We start from the raw sequence: 17,602 nt of genomic DNA on the forward strand, positions 1-17,602 counted from the left end.
GGGGGGGGGGGGGGGGGGAGGGGAAAAGGGAGGGAAGGAGGAGGGTAGACGGGGGTGGGCGTGTGTAGGGGGAGAGCAGATCTATGCAGTAGCCTAAGTTGCCGGTTTCCACATGAGATCGGGAGGCTCCCTTTGCCTCTGAGGCAAAAGGCACCGCTGTGTTTTCCTCGCCCTTAGTTGGGCATGAGGATCCAGGTCCTAGTTCTCAGCATCCTAGATCACTTAGGTCCTATGCTTTTGGGGCACAGTGGGTGGGCTCTTCGGGACTGGTGGGAAAATCTCGTAGAGGTCTTCCAGTATGGTTAGCGTGAGCTGGTATGCCTCATGTCCTACCATAATGATAAAAGGAGTCGCAGACTGTTCACTGATTGCAAGTAGATTATGTCTGTTATGCTCATTGGTGCATATTCAAAGATACACTGATAGTATTGACATACGATGCAGCTGTGTGTAGTGCTAAAATGATACATTTGGTGTCTGTAAATTTCTTGGGACTGTAGAATAAAACCTTAGTTAAGAATGTTATTTTCTAGTGCATAAGAGGCCCCTAATTAGTATATTTGTATTTTATACGTTACAGATAAACATTTAAAAGTTTATAGGACCAATATAATGGATGTTAATGTTAATAGTCTTGTTATTATATAACAATATTATCTGTTAGCAGTACCCAGTTAGAGTCGTTCTGTAAGTCTTAATGGTTAGCACAGAAATCCTGTGAGTCTCTGGAGTCTGGACTGACCCTGGTTATAATTCTTTGCCCTGCAGTTCTGATTGAATAGGCTTCGATTTGTTTCTGAGAACACTTCCATTTTGATGTGTCAGAAATGTCAATTTCCTGTGGTGAAATTTAAATCTTTTACCTAGGAGAAATTTCATTTTATTTTAGGTTTCTAATGTAAACAAGATAAACTCCTTTAGGAGTTTTATTTTTTTAATAACTTTTTTACCCATAGTATTTTTCTTTATGACAAAAATGAAGTCCTATTGATTCAGTTTTATTACATTAGAGATAAAATTTAATAAAGTGAAAGGTAATTTTTTTAAAAAGGCAATTTAGAGCTTAGAAAACAAACACATTTGTTTTTGTTTTCTCTGTTTGAGCAAAAGCAAAGACCAAGTGAATGCCTAGATTCTGTGTGGCTTCTGTGTCCTCTCCACTTGCAGCACGTGGCCTGTATCTATCTTGTTGGCGGAGCCGCTGGGGAAGGCGTGGTTTGTGTGACCCTGCCACACACTCTTGCTGTCTATTTTTTTAGAAGCGCTCGGTGTGCACAGCTTTTAAGAACGCAAGGGGATCCTCTCCCCGTCCTTCCATGCTCCTAGCCCCACTCCTCAGAGGCAGCCTGTTTAGCGCCTTGAGTTGCTTCTTTTGGGGTTCACCCCCAGATCTTTAAAGTGATAGGCTCATCCTATGGCGATTTTCCAGCTTCAGACTTTTGTCTCTTGTCTTGAGGGATTTGGAAGCTTGGGGTTTAGGGTTCCTCAGCCGTCCCTCTCTTTCTGCTCTACAGTTTCACCACAGTCTTGATTAAGTCCCCACTACAAGCTTGCGTGATGATGAATGTACAAGTGGGATGCTGTGACTGTATTTTCTTTTTCCTAAAACTTTATTTTCCCTGGAGTTAATAATTGCATGATATTTTGCATTTGCTTTATGTTTTTTATTTCTATACTAATACTGTATCTCTAGACGGCCCTAAAAAACGTACTGCTTCCAGTGCTATTGCATAATACTGATTTAGTGCTCTTATGTCTCCGGTATTTGGATTGGCTTTATACTCAAGTCATTCAGTTTCAGGACAACTCTATAAAGTATTCTTATTATCTTCACATTTTGCAAATGACTCACCAGGATCACAGAAGTTAAACCATTCACTTAAGGTGACACAGCTAGTAATTGATGGAGCTGGTATTAGAATCCAGTTGGCCTGGCTCCAGAGAATGTGATGCCTGACCTGTCCATTGTGCTGCTTTGTGACATACATGTCAAGGTGCCTCACAATCATTCTAATTATGTTTCATAACCACAACGTCTTCACATTGTTGAGGGTGGTGACATATCCTATTCATGTTTATGAAAACATAAACCCTCAATAAGCTAAAGGACATGTAGTAATCTATTTTGTTTTTTGTCATTTCCTTTTGCTCCTCTTTTACGGAGAATTGTTTCCCACTGTGTATCAGCCTTCCTGGAATTTCCCTTCACCATCATCTTGAGAATTTCCTGTTTCTCTTCTGAGTTATATCCCCTGTGATCTGGGATCCACTTCCTGTTTCTTGGTTACCTCCTTTGTTTTGATAGAGTCACGTTCTCAGTAAGAAAGGATGGAAGAAAGGAAGTTTTCAACGTGGGAGTGGGATGGAGGCTCCACAATACAGTTTTGGTTTCTGTGAAACCAATGGATGAGTTGTAACTGATTTAGTAAGTCAGGAAGGCTTAAAACCCAAGATGGCAGTGGGGGGAACTCAGAAGCAACTTATTTATATACCACAACATTTTAGAAGCACTAGGAATTAAGGCACTACTGAGAATGGAAATGAAAGCAGAGGATAAGGTGAAAGTCTGACTTTGAATAATAAGATTCTTTCGAATTATGAGACTCAGATCTGCTTTCAGACTCTTTGCACTCCTGCCTCTTCTCAGCTGAGTAAACTTGTTCAGAGAACATTGGAGGATTTACCTTCTGGAAAGGATCTATCAGAGACATCAAGTGCAGTTGAAAGAAGAGGTACTGTGCTTCAGTCGGTTAAACTGGTTTAGAATAGGTTTAATTGGTTCATTTACTGCCAATTAAAGATATATTGTGATTGTATTTCCTTTTCTCCCAAAATGTGTTTTTTTTTCAGAGTTAGCAAGGCATCAGGTTTTCCATTGCTTAGTTTTTCCATATATTTAGCAGTAATTTATCTTAAGATTGTTAGCACAAGCTGGACTCAGTAGCTCAGCCTGTAATCCCGCGCTTTGGGAGGCTGAGGTGAGTGGATTGCCTGAGCCCGCGGGTTCGAGACCCACCTGGGCAACTTGACGAGACCTCATCTCTACAGTAAGTCAAAAAATCAGCCGGGCGTGATAGTGCACGCCTGTAGTTCCAGCTACTTGGAAGGCTGAGGCGGAAGGATTGCTGGAACTCAGCAGGTCGAGGCGGTAGCTGGGAGCGGCCACTGCACTCCAGTCTGGGCGACAGAGTGAGACTCCAACTCAAAAGAAAAATAAAATAAAACAAAAATAAAAATAAAAAAGATTGTTAGCACAAAAACATAATTAATAACATAATTAATAGTGTCCAATAATTAGCAAAAGTGCATATTTTTGGCAGGACTGTTTTAAGCTCTTTGAATATTTTGAGTCATTTCAGCCTCACTGCGTTAGCATTTCAAACAGTAATAACATTCCTTCACAGTATAATTTCCCTCCCATGAACAAAAATGCTTTTATCCTCTTTCCTAACAGGGAGAATTAGAGCCTCATCAGTGTTTGGTGATTTTCATTCTTTGTTAATTTGGTTATAATCACATCTTCTTATCTTATAACCTGAAAACTGAATTCCAAAATCAGCACCCTATATTAAATAGGGGAAAAAGCAATGGAAGAAGAAGGAAATTGGTTAATATATAAATGCTTACTTAACATAGCAAGAGTGGAAATATGGTTGCCTAATACAATTCTTGTCTCCGCAAGTGGACATGAGGCTTTAGTTGGTGTTTATAACTTTTCCCCGAATCCTCATTTTTTTTCCTCTTTGGACTCAGGAAGCCTCAGCTGTATGACCTATATCTCCATTTTAGTTTTATATCTAAAGCTTCAATCTTGAGGGTCTTGGGCACTTGATGTTCTGGTTTGTGTTGCATTGCGTTCATCTTCCATTGAGTTTTACTGCTAGGCATGGCAGTACTAGGAGGTGCCACATAGGATATCCTGGACTCCAGACTTTCTTTCCGTCTGCCTCTATTGCATAGACACACTCTCCTTTTCATTGATCATCATAATCAATCCCTTAAATCAGTGCAGTTACCTTCTTCTGCATATTGATTAAGGGATATGAGGATCTCTGAAAGGTTGGAGGAAAGTTTAAATTTTCAATTCTGGTAGAAGTACTCCATTTTGGAGTAAGATCCCAGAGTCATCACCTCTGTGACACCCAGAAGTCGAGGAGTCAGAAAACCAAAGAAAGTTATTTTCACTTCTACTTCTTAGTTCCTAGACTCACATACTACAGTTTGAAGGGAAATGGCACCATACCTTAGTTTCTGGCTCGGAGCATCTTGTAGGACTGCACCTCAGTATTGCGAGACGCTGTGTTCTTGTGATATAATACAAAGTTTTAAACATGCAGTTCCATCAATATCTGAGATTAACTGCTTGGTCTTGTGTGTTAAGCCAGTTTCTTTGTCAGATGAAGTGATTTATGGATACCACAACCCTGAGTTAAGTCCAGAGTTCGTAAAAAGTCCATACACAGAGAAGCACAGTGGCCAAAGACGTCAAGTTCCATATCTGGAATGAGAAGGCATTTAATGTAACCAGCCAGCTGCTCGGTAGCTCACTGGTATCCCTGTACTGTGTTTTAAGTCCAGTGTTGGTCTCTACCTCTGGCATTCTGGGGATTCAACAATAGCCGTAATCAGATAATCTGTGAAGACAAAATTCATATTGTTCAATTTACAGGTATTTCTTATGCAAATTTAGCAACCAATCTAGTGTTATAGGAGTTTTTAGGAGTATTAAACTGTATTATAGGAATTTCTAAAACAGCTTATATGTGCACAATGAAAGTAGCATTTGTAAGATAAGCTTAAACTGGCCCTGAAAACACAAGTAAATTGTATGAGCATATGAATCACATTCACAGCATATACTTATGGCTTATGGAAAGGTTTCTCTAATTAGGTGACTAGGGAAGAAAAAAATACTAAATCTTGTTTATAGATGGTGCAGTATAGTATACTAGCACCTGCTAGAATTGGACTACTGTAGCTTTATAGCTTTTCAAAGAAAGAAAGTCTTTTTAAAATTTTTAAAAATTATTATTATTTTTGAGTCAGCATCTCATGGGATTGCCCTGGTTGGAGTGCAGTGATATGATCACGGCTCACTGCAGCCTCTACCTCTTGGGCTCAAGAGATCCTTCCACCTTAGCCTCCCAAGTAGCTGGGACTACAGACATTGCCGCCATGCTTGGCTAATTTTTTGATTTTTGGTAGAGATGAGGTCTCGCTGTGTTGCCCAGGCTGGTCTCAAACTCCTGGGCTCAAGCAGTCCTCCCTCCCCGGCCTTCCAAAATGCTGGAATTACAGGTGTGAGCCACTGCACCCAGTCCCAAAGAAGGAAAATCTTGAAGTAGCATATCTACTTATTCACTTTGTCTGGAAGGAGATAACTTCAAGTACTGAGATAGATAGATAGATAGATAGATAGATAGATAGATAGATAGATAGAAGATTGATTGATTGATGTACCATGGCTAATGGTTAGACTGTATGGTCAGGGACTCAGAATAAGGAAGATTGAAAGTTTAGCTTAAGAAGGTTTATGGGAAAAAAAGTATATAGATGGTCTACTGAGAATATGCTCAGATTGAGATCATACTTTTGCCTTGTGTGAATGTTCTCTGAAGGGCTCCCTCCTCCTTCCTCCTGACCTCTCTCCCCAGCTGCCATAGTACTTGCTCAAATGGGATCATGGACAAAGAGGCCATGATGGTGGGAGCTTGAAAGTATGCTTATCAAAATAAGGAACACAAAATAAGACCAGTTGTTGAACAAAGAGAACATAGGTTGACTTCAGAATCCCATGAATCTGTTTGGGCTCCTGGTCTCGCACTTTGTCAAAAGTTCCTGTAGTATCCCATCTGCCACTGAAATGGAATCCAGTGTGGAATCTGCTGGGTTAAAGGCCCATGTGATAGATTTTCCAAACTTGGAGCCTGCTGAGTTTTTGATGTTGTTCTTCGCACAGGTCATATTCAAAGTTGATAGAATTAGGGATAATTTGACAAACCAGAGCAGCACACCCAAATATTGTAGAAATTGCTTCCAAAATTCAAAGAGGCTAAAATCAAGCATTTTACCATTTCCTTGGTTGTAATAGTGTAAGACTAAGCAGTTTGTCATGCATTTTACAGGAGATTCTAGAGCATTAGAGCTCAGAAACTTCACTGAGAATGTGAGTCTCTTCATTTTTACGGATTACTCACCCTCTGGAAGACCTGTGTCTTACTAAAACATATGGAGTACCAGCAACCTGCCTACCCAGGTCCAGTTAATATTATGTCATCAATAGAGTAGTTTTTCATGATGACCTCTGAGTTGGAAAGACAATCAATCTAACTTCTCTGGTGTAATGGGGAGTTTGTTCCCTGAAGCACATAGTCTGAGTTGTCTGTGTGGAGTATTTCAGAGGGTTTTGATAGCAACCATGTAAACGAGCAGTTTGCTGCTGTTATGAGGAGACTGTTGAAAACATTCTGCAACTTTGCATTGAGATCTTGTACTGCTATTTTTTTCCTTTCCGGTGGATACAGATGCAGTTTATTAATTGTGAACATTTTATGTATGTTTTAGACATTTCTGTATTTTTTTTACAGAAGCTTTAATTCACTCATTGCAACAAGGGAAGAGAAAATGTAACGATGGTAAGATTTCTGTGAAAGTTATTTGTCTGGAGAGTACATTCACATGTAACACAAAATGTCTAATAGAGACAAGCACGTGGCCTTCAGTGCCTGAGGTGAGATGAGAAAGCTGTTGAATGTCATCAATAAACCTGATTCAAATGGGGCATGCCATTCAACTGAATATCACCACAGGTGTACAGATGTGTCCTAGAGTTTTTAAAAGAGCCTTAGGCCCTGCGCCTTTAGTCACCTGCCGTGACTCCAAAAGTTTTGCTGTAGGCAAACAAGCTTTTTCACATCTTCATCACCTTTAAGCAGCAGCCCATATCTCCAAGGGAATAGACTTTTGGGGCTCCTGGGAGCCATACATTTGTACTAGTGGGATAATAGCTGCCCATTGCTCAGCATTGCATGAAACAGAGAATAAAGAAACTACTCTCTGTCTTTTGGCGTACAGAAACTTCTCGATCTTGCTAAAAGTAAACTAATAAGCCATACCCTAAGAAGATTTGTGTGTGGGTAGGTAGAATCGATCTGTTTCTAGCTGTATCTTTTTTTAAAAAATAAATTTAAAGATGTGGGGTACAATTCAGGATTTGGTATACAAATGATCATCGTACAGGTAAAGTTTGGGCCTCCCTTTGGTCCCCATTTCGCCTGGCTTGAGATCAGGTGTCCTCATGGATGGTACATGCCACCCTCTTCCCCTACCCCGGCAGTTTCCAGATACTGCTGATCCCTTTCTTAGAGTATTATGGTAAATATTCAGGATCCGCTTACGAGTGAGAGCGACTCACAGATGGCATCAGTGGGCTTGCGCGCGCCCATGCGCGCGCACACACACGTACATGTATTTGTTCACATGCACGCTCTCTCTCTTGAAATTTGCACGTTTATCTTACTGTTGGTGTCTTCACATATATTTACTTGAAATGATACTTGTTATTTCTCATTTAAAAATCTGAAAATATACCCTTAAAATATCCCAGGGTGGCATGATGAATTTGGATTGAACATAAATAATTGCTGACTTTCTCTTAGAATATTTTCTTGATATAACCAGCTTGTTTTATATGTGAAATAAACATTTGATTTTTTTTTCATAACTTTGTAAATTTGGATTGGGGCAAAAATATAAAAAAAGAAACCTGGCAAATTATTGCTTTTAAGCTTAATAATATGTAAGTTTTGAGACATGTTTTTACGGACACTTTTCTAGTGGATATAAAATAATCTGTATACTTCTAGTCACTTTGTAAATCTAGCCTTAATATTATGGTTAGGCAAAGCAATAAAATTTTTTTACTCAAGTACTTTTTCCTTCTATGTTTAGTGTAACTGCTGGCTTATGCAAATATGCTGGTGTAATTAATGAACCAGTAAGATCTGTTTATTAAATGATTACATAATTAAATAGCAAATGGCATTAGTTGATATCAAGTCTTGTGAGAATCTTTATGCCTGATCGTTGAAGTATGCATTCCTTTATCAGTAGTCTGAATATTGTAAATAGTGCTGCAGTAAACATAGGAGTGCAGATATCTTTTTGTTACACTGATTTTCTTTCTCTAAAATATATTCCCAGCAATGGTATTGCTGGGTCACATGGTAGTTCCACTTTTAGTGTTTTGAGGACCCTCCACACTGTTTTCTTTAATGGCTATATCACCTTGTACTCCCTTACGTCCCACCAGCTGTGTATGAGCATTTTCCTTTCTCTGTATTCTCACCAGCATTTCTTTTTTTTTCTTTTTGATATAGCCATTCTAACTGAAGTTAGTTGATATCTCATTGTGGTCTTAGTGTTGGTTTTGCTGTTGGACACTTAAAAAAATATGTCGGTTGGCCATTTGTATGTCTTCTTTGAGAAATGTCTGTTCATACGTTTTGTCCATCTTCTAATTGTAGGATGGTGATTGTTTGTTGAGTTGTTTGAGTTCCTTATATGTTGTGGTTATTAGTCCTTTGTTGAATGGAGAGTTGGCAAATGTTTTCTCCCATCCCGTCGGTTGTTTCTTCACTCTGTTAGTTGCTTCCTTTGCGGAGCAGAAGCTTTTATGCTTGATATAATGCCATTTTTCCATTTTTGCTGTATTGCTTGTGCTTTTGAGGTCTTAACCCCCAAATCTTTGCCAGGACCAATATCCTACAATGCTTTTCCAATACTTTCTTCTAGTAGTTTTGTAGTTTCACATTGTGCTTTTAGGTCTTTAATCCATGTTGAGCTGATTTTTGAGTATGGCGTAAGATGGGGATCTCGTGTGTCTTTCTTCTGCGTATGGATACTCAGTTCTTCCAGCACCATGTAGTAAAGAGCTGCCCTTTTCCCAGAATATGTTCTAGGCACCTTTGTTGAAAATGAGTTGGCTATAAGTGCGTGGATTTCTTTCTGCAGTCTCTATTCGTTCTGTTGGCCTGTGTATCTGCTTAAGCAATGTATTTTAATTTTGCTGCTTGTATTGAGTCTATAAATTAAGTTGGGTGAATTGACAACTGCATAATACTGAGTTTTCCAATCTGTAAATGTGGTATATATCTCCATTTAATTAGGTGTTATTTAATTGCTCTCAATAAAATTTTATAGTTTTCTACATGGAGGTCTCATATATCTTTTCTGAATTTAATTTGTGTAGCTTTTATCATATGTTTCCCAGGGTGTATTACAGTGTGTGGCAATATCAGTAAGCAATTAAGAGCATGGATTCTGGAGCCACATGTGCTTTGCCTCTATTGAAATCTTTACATTTTTAAGTCACATATTATAACTTTCTTCATAGAGGTCCTGTTCTTTTTATATTTATTATTCTGTTATATCTTTTGCTGGTGTTAATGAGATCTCTTTTGCCATGGTATTGTTTTAATTGGTTACTACTGATATTTTACAAGCAAACTTATTGGGGTTTTAGTTTTGGAATTTTTTTTTTACAGGCCACCTGGATAATTTTAATACACACACACACACACACACACACACACACACACACACACACACACACACACACACACACACACACAGTTTCTAGTTGTTTTCTTCTTATCAACCAAATAGCAGCATTGTACTTTTAATTGCTTAGATGTTAAAATTGGAGTTTAGGTTAGTTTTCTATTGCTGTATAAAGAATTGCTATAAACTTTGTGGCTTAAAACAGCACATATGTACTATCTCAGTTTCTGTCTGGATACAATTTATCTGAGTCATCTGTTCAATTTCAGAGAGCTGTAATCAAGGTGTTGACTGTGGCATTCGAAACTGGACTAGGGAATGGTCTGCTCCTGAACTCACACAGATTGTTTGCCGAGTTGAGTTCCTCACAGATTTAGGACTGGGGGGTTTGCTTCTTGTTGGCTAGATGCTAGAGGTCCTTGCAGGTGACCTAATGAAGGCTACCCTCAACTCCTAGCAACTCATCTGTAGTTCCTTGCTGTGCGGTTTTGCCCAGTATGACTGCTTGCTTCTTCAAGCCAGCACAGGAGACACTCCAAAGCGAAAAGCAGCATAGTCTTATGGAGTGTAATGTCATAATCACATACATGTAATCACGTCCATTCTGTTACCTTTACCATACTCAGCTGGCTAGAGGCAAATCAGAGGTCCTACCTACACTCAAGCGAAAGGGATCTCTCAGGGGCGTGAGCACCAGGAGGTAGGGATCGTGGGAGCCAAACTAAGAACCTGCCCACAGTAGAGCCATTTCCGGAAATCCTGACAGTACCCTAGTTTAAGCCACTGTCTTATCTAAATGATTGCTATAGCTTTTTAACTGGTTTCCTGTCCTCTTCCCCTGCCTAATTTCAGCCAGCTCTGTACTTAGCAGCCATTAATACACAGATCAGATCATCTCAGTCCTATAGTCGCAGAGTTTTTCATATCGGAATAAACCATCCATTGATTTTTCATGTCATGATAGACAAATTTGGAGTCATCACAATGGTCTGCAGGGGTCTACATGATCTGGACTCCAAATATTGCTTGGTCCTCATCTCCTAATTCAGGTTGAGTATTGCTTATCTGAAATGCTTGGGACCAGAAGTGTTTCAGATTTGGGATTTTTCTTTCTTCAGATTTTGAAGTATTTGCATATACATAATGAGATATCTTAGGGCTGGGACCCAAGTCTAAGCATGAAATCCATTTATGTCTCGTATACAACTTATACACATACCCCGAAGGTAGTTTTATGCAATATTTTAGATAATTTTGTATACGAAACAAAGTCTGTATACACTGTATCATCATAAAGCAAAGGTGTCATTATTTAAGCCACCTGTGTGGACAGTCTGTGACAGTTTGGCATCACTGTCTTTCCTGACTCTGAATTTATATGATCCCTCTAAGAATTATTTTCTTACACTAATTCACATGTAGTAAAAAAAAAAAAAGTGACATGCCACTTATACAGTAAAAATGATGTATGTATTCAGGGTCACTAAGCTTCACAATAGCATCACCAGAATAAGCACCTGTCTTGGCTGATAGAGAACAGCGACAACAAACAATTGCAGGCTTTCAGTCTCCACCTACAATGCTGTGTTTTGATTAAAAGGATACTGAGCAGTGTTGGTAACCCCCTTGGAGATGCTGAATAAACCATGTGTTGTGCGTTTTGACTATGAACCATCACATAAGGTCAGGTCTGCAATTGTCCACTTGTGGTGTTATGTCAGCACTCCAAAAGTTTGGGACTTTGGAGAATTTCAGATTTCGGATTTTGAGATGCTCAGACTGTACTTTCTCACTTTCTTATTCCAGTTCGACTGCACTGGCCCCTGTTTTATTCTTCAAACATGCTAGCAATGCTTTCCTCTTACTTACGTCCTTTGCTCAAGCTTTTTATTCCACCAGTTACACTTTCCCCCCAGATACCTCCATGGCTTGCACTCTCTTTTCTTTTAGGTCTTTACCAAGGTGTCAACTTCTTAGTGAACTCTTTTCCTGACCACCTTATTTCAAATGACATGTAGTGATCCATTTCTTCCACTCCCTTGATAAAACAACTTTTTCACTTCCCTGTTTTAGTTGTATTCATTACTGTGTTTCGTTGTTTAATCTTTAATTTTGTTCATTGTCTGTTCCTCTCCTCTCGTATTTTGAATTTCATAAGGATTTGATTTTTGTTTGTATGTTATTTATTGGTGAATCTCCAGCACTTAAAACAGTAGGAGGCACTTTGCAGATATTCAATCAATTATTTAAAAGTAAACAGAGTTTTATGTCTTTGGGTAGATAGACTCACAAATAAACAGTTCAAGCATCCTTTAATAATGAACATTATATCTCCTTGCAGATAGCATACATCAGTGCTCAGATAGCGTTTTATTCTTGTCTTTTTGCATGCGCTTGAGTTTCTAGATTGATGCCTTATAAAATGGACAGTTTTGCCTTCCTCATGACCTTAAAGAGAATGTTCTTCCTTTTTTATGCTTTTAGCTCTTGTATTGAGATAGATCTGATTGTTTTTTTTTTTTTGAGTAGGAGTCTCACTCTGTCACCCAGACTGGAGTGCAGTGGCCGCTCCCGGCCACCACAGCCTCGACCTGCTGGGCTCTGGCGATCCTTCCGCCTCAGCCTTCCGAGTAGCCGGAATTACAGGCATGCGCTACCATGCCCGGCTGATTTTTTTTGATTTATTGTAGAGATGAGGTCTTGCCTGCCCAGGCGGGTCTCGAACCCGCGGGCTCAGGCAATCCACTCACCTCAGCCTCCCAAAGGCGCGGGATTACAGGCTGAGCCACCGAGCCCGGCTCTTTTTTTTTTTTTTTAAATCAAATTAAAGAGGTACCTTTCTTTAATTTACTCAGAATTTTTGGGAGGACAGGAAATAGAGAGTGGATGTTGAATCCGAAATCAAACAGCTTTTAAGCATCTGATCAGATGATTAAATGGTTCTCTTCTGTTACATATTGATGTCAGAAATTGCATCAGGGGGCGCTTTAATATTAAACTCTCCTTTCTCCCTGGAATGAGTTGTACTTGCTCACAGTATAATACTCTTTTAATTTACTGCTGGATTAAATTTGTTAAGCTTTACATTATTCCTAGTACTTGTAAGATCTTAAAAGTCTTATGTCATTTGTTAGGTTCTATTTACTCTTCCAATTAGGATAATTTGTTGCAGGCATGTACTTGCTCCCAGACTTGCTCAGTTTACCTTGAATCACCTCGTTGTTCACCTAGACACCATAGACTCCTCTTTTCAAATTTTAAACTTGAGATTCATTGACAATTGTTTTCATTATCTGTGCAGCAATCTAGTAGTCCAAAGAAGGCTTCCATGTCTTGGTTAATGCCAACTTCCTGTTGTTCTCACTGAACACCTAGAGTTTTCCTTAACTTCTTTCTTCCTTTGGCTCCGTGTAGTCAGTCCACCAGGAAACCCTGTCTACTCTTAACATAATTTTAAAACCCTCTGGATATCAGAGTCTTTGTCTTGACTTTCTTTTGTTTGTGTCATTATCTCACTGTTTAAATTATTATAGCTTTGTAATATGTCTTAAAATCTGTTAAAACAGATATCTGCAATATGTCTTGTCTGTTATCATAGTGTTAGACTATGATGTGGTTCCACTGTTCTGTGGTATTGAATGTGGCTGTGGCTGTGTCTGGGGACAGCTTTATTCATGTCACCCCCTACTCTGTAAGTGACTTGGTCTTTTTGCCTAGAATCCTCATGGTTCTTTCTTGCTCGCTTAGTCCACTGACTTTACCAGGCTTTGTCTTGGTGTTGACTCTTTGGGTCCAGTTTACCCTGGGACATATTATACCCTTTACGTATTTAAGTTGATGGCTTATCTTCTCCCAGCAAGAATTTCTTGGCTAATATCTTCAAAGATGTATCCTGTTAGATTATTTTGTTTTTCTAGTTGAGAAATCAGTCATTTAAATTCATTAATTCCATTATATTATTTTGCACTCTTGTCATTCAGTCTCCTATATCTTTTATAGTGCTCTTAACTGTGTTTGTTTCTCTGTTCATGCTTTATTTTTTCTGGTAATTGTTTCTTTTCTGTGTTCATACAGTTCTATCTTGTGCACAGAACTTAATGGAGACCCTTGGTTTATTAAACTTTTTATTTAATTTTATTTAATTTGTGCAAAATTATTTGCTCACGGTTTAAATGTTTACTGGCTTTTTAAAAAATGTATATCTTTGTATCTTCCATTTGGTCATCCTGTTTTTTCCTCTTTTGTTCTTACAGCACCCTTGTATGGCATTTATTTAGGGAGGGATATAAGTTTTTTCGTCATCAGCTATTTGTAGGAGGGGTCATGTTCCTGGTTAGATGGAGTTTTTCTACTGGCCCAGATCTTGTGTGTGTGTGTGTGTATTCCTGTCAGGCTACCCTCTCCGTTCCCCACCGCCCTGCCTGCTTTGCAGTGGAGGTGGACCGTTTTCTGTGTGTAATAAAGGCCTCCGTCACCCAAGAGTGATGAGTAATGAAGTTTTCTGGGACTTCTTGGTCCCCCTTGCTCCTCCTGCTTCTTGGAGCCACACAGGGGCCAAGGATCCTCCTGCGGCTGTCCTGCGTGTTTCGTTTCTGCTGCTGCGAGCAGAGGTCAGGTTTCACATCTTAGTTCGACTTTTCATTTTGGAGAACTGTACTTCATTTTGCTTCTTAGAAGTGAATTTGTCTAGCTTGATTTTTGTTGTTGAGAAGTTTGCGGTGATGTCACATCTGGGACAGCCATGATGGCCTTTCTCAGGCACTGTCCCTCCCCAGCGCCGTTGTCCTGTTTTTACTGCTTGAGGCCGTCCTCCAGCTCATTTGGTGGTTGAACACTTCTGCGGTTTGCTGTTTCCCTCTCTCCTCCATACTTAGGAGTTGTTTCTAAGGAGAGAAGGAGAAACGCCATCTTACACCATCATCTTCAAGCCAGAAGTCTAAGTGTTCTTTCATTGGGTGATGATGTTAGCTTCCAAAATAATAACAAAAATGTTCTTAGCTGTGTAAACAGAGCATGTAATAGCTCTCCAAATTGGTGATAGTGCATTTTTCTTTAGATTTACACACATTTGGTTATTTTAGCCAATGATATTAGAATAATTATAAAACATGTAATAATTATAATAAGTTAATTATTTACACACATACAGGGAGTGACATTGAATTGCTATTTTTGACCCTTAAAAGCACCCAGCAAACATTTCTTTCTCTCTACTTATTTATGTATCTGTGCAATTCCAAGTAAAACATAAAATTGTAGCAAAACTCAAAAATCAATAAAGATATACAGTGAGAAGTAAATTCCCTGCTGGTCTCTCAGATTCCCACTGCACAGCTATTCTTCCCAGTTTCTTTTTTGTCTTTTGAGAGATATTAAATGTAAAAACAAATATGTATATTAATGTTTTTCTATTTTTATTCAAATACTATACTATGCACAGTGCTGTGCACCTCTCTTTTTTAGTTAATGTACCTTGGAGATAGTTCTTTACTAAAGCCATAAGATACTTTTTATAATTGCATAGTATATCACTGTAAAAAAAAATATATATCCCAAACATTTAAGCTTTTTGCTATGGATGTTGATTGATTGATTGATTGCTATTATGGCCACGGCCACTCTGCAATAAATATCCTTTTATGTATGACCTTGTGCTCATGTATGAATATATTGCTAAGATAAATCAGCAGATGTTTATCAAGCAGATGGTTGGTTTTGTTTTTTTTTTTTTGGATCTCCTGTTTCCTCAAATGCTACCCTTTACACCTTACCTACCTGCCCAGTCTAACATAGCTACCTATCATGTCCATTGCATTATATTTTAAAAACACTTTATCATAGAACTTTTAAATATGTAAAAAGTAGTGAATAGTGTAATGAATCTTCCATGTACCCATCAATCATCTTTATCAATTGCCAGTATTTTGCCAGTCTTAATTCATTGCTTTCCATCTATACACATTTTTTTCTCCAGCAGTTTTAGGGTAAATTTTGGATACGCTTTTACATGTGAACAATTCAATATGTATATCTAGCACATAAGGACACATTTAACAAAAGAAAACAAAGCAACTCAAACCATTACCATCGTACCATTATAACATGGAACAAAGTTAACAGTATCTGCCTCATCTCATCTACTACCTATCCTATATTTTCCTGTGTGACTTTAAAATACACTTCAGTTTTTTGTTTGAGTCAGGATCAAAACAGCTTCTTCACATTTGGTTAATGTATATATTTTTAACTTGTAAATTTTTCTTTCCCTTCTGTTTTCATGACCTTTTTTTCCCCTAAAGAGATATGTAGATAGATAGATAGATAGATAGATAGATAGATAGATAGATAGATAGGAATTCTTCAAATTCTGGATTTGGTTGACTGTTTCCTCCTTGTGGTGGCTTTAATATATTTCTCAATTCCTGTGTTTTCTGTAAATTGATGAGATATGTAGGGTTGCTTAGATGCAGGTTCAATTTCCTTGACACAAGAATACTTGACTGTTGGTACAGAAGATATTCTCTTGCATCACAATAGCAGACACATGATGTATGCTTGTCTCTTTTAATAAGATAGATCAGTGTGTTTAGGTGTTCTCAACTTGATCTGACAATTATAAAACTCACCATTGACATTTTATCTAATGAATATTTTCTAGATTGGCAGCAAAATGACGATTGTATCATTCCTTCTATAATTAACTAATTAATTGCTCAATGAAAGTTATGGCAATTTGCAGTTGTTATGGATTTGCTCATGTTATTTGATGAAATTTTAAATTAATGGTAACATGCTCACTGTTTGGGTGACAGGTTCAATAGAAGGCAAACCTCATGATCGTACAGTATACCCATATAGCAAACCTGTATGGGTACCCCCCTGAACCCAAAACAAATAGGTAGCAGTTGAGAAGAAAATTTACTATTCATATTGATTTAGATATTTTTTAAAAATCTAAATTAGAAATTACCCATGGTCTTACAAAAAGTATCCAGTAGAAACTTTGTGAATTTTAACAACTTAAAGTAAATTAGATATATTTATTTTTCAGTGTGTACAGTTATTTTATTGTTTTAAGAGTAGTGAATTTTTTAAACGTTTAAAAAATACTCAGTAGGAACAACTCTGGAAGGTGAAATTACTATTCAAATGTTTAAAAATGTATCTGAAATAATTTAATGACCTTTCCTGTAAGATTTGTATTTCCATGTATAGGTGTTACTTTGAGACATCAAAGATGTATCTATGCTTTTAGGACATATTTCACAAAATCTTCTCTTATTTTTCCTTGTTATATAGGTTATTAAGTGTGATATGCTGTGATCTGGACAGTCTTCTCCTATTGGAGGCTCAGTATCAAGTATCTGAAGTGTTACTAACTGCCCAGGAAGAAACTATTTTAGAGACTTCGGAGAACCACAGGTAAAAATGGACCATTAAAACACAACATTAACAGCAGTTTTCTTTACAGAGGCTTTAAGACAGTACTTTTCTGTATAATTTGTTTAGCGTTTCTTCTCTTCTCTGAATTCAATAGATTTAAATAACAGTAAAAATCAATTAAGTCATAAATGTCACGGAAAGATTATGGTGGAAGTTTTTGGAGAGGACTTGCAGAGTACTGCTTTCAGTTTGTTGCTTTTGTTGTATATTTTAGTGAAGCCCTTGCTTTGTTAATGGTTCCATGAAACTTTTCACCCTTAAGTTTGGACTGCTTGTGTAGGATGACCCACTAAACAAAATATTTGATGGGGTTTCCCATGAAGAGGCCCCCTACTCCATTGTCTTAATTATGTTAGTTCATTGTCATAAATTCTGATTATTTGCAAAATGAGGTTATGATAATATCATGATAATTTTTTCTGTTAATAAATCATATTTACTTTTGCCTCAATTTGGCTGACAGTTATCAAGTAGACATTCAATAACTGGCATTGCTTTTATGTCTATAATTTTTTTTTTTTTTTTGAGTTGGAGTCTCACTCTGTCGCCCAGACTGGAGCGCAGTGGCCGCTCCCGGCCACCGCAGCCTCGACCCACT

The 17,602-nt window shown here is 38.1% G+C and overlaps 1 protein-coding gene across 1 annotated transcript in view; it reads left to right on the forward strand.

Annotated features, from left to right (window-relative positions):
• Positions 1 to 17,602, forward strand: part of TBC1D32 (TBC1 domain family member 32) — a 246,584-nt gene that overhangs the window by 136,240 nt on the left and 92,742 nt on the right. The window lies entirely within an intron of this gene.

Source organism: Carlito syrichta, unplaced genomic scaffold (genome assembly GCF_000164805.1).
Source record: "Carlito syrichta isolate Samal-C Ts95f unplaced genomic scaffold, Tarsius_syrichta-2.0.1 Scaffold301536, whole genome shotgun sequence".
Classification (NCBI taxonomy): domain Eukaryota; kingdom Metazoa; phylum Chordata; class Mammalia; order Primates; family Tarsiidae; genus Carlito; species Carlito syrichta.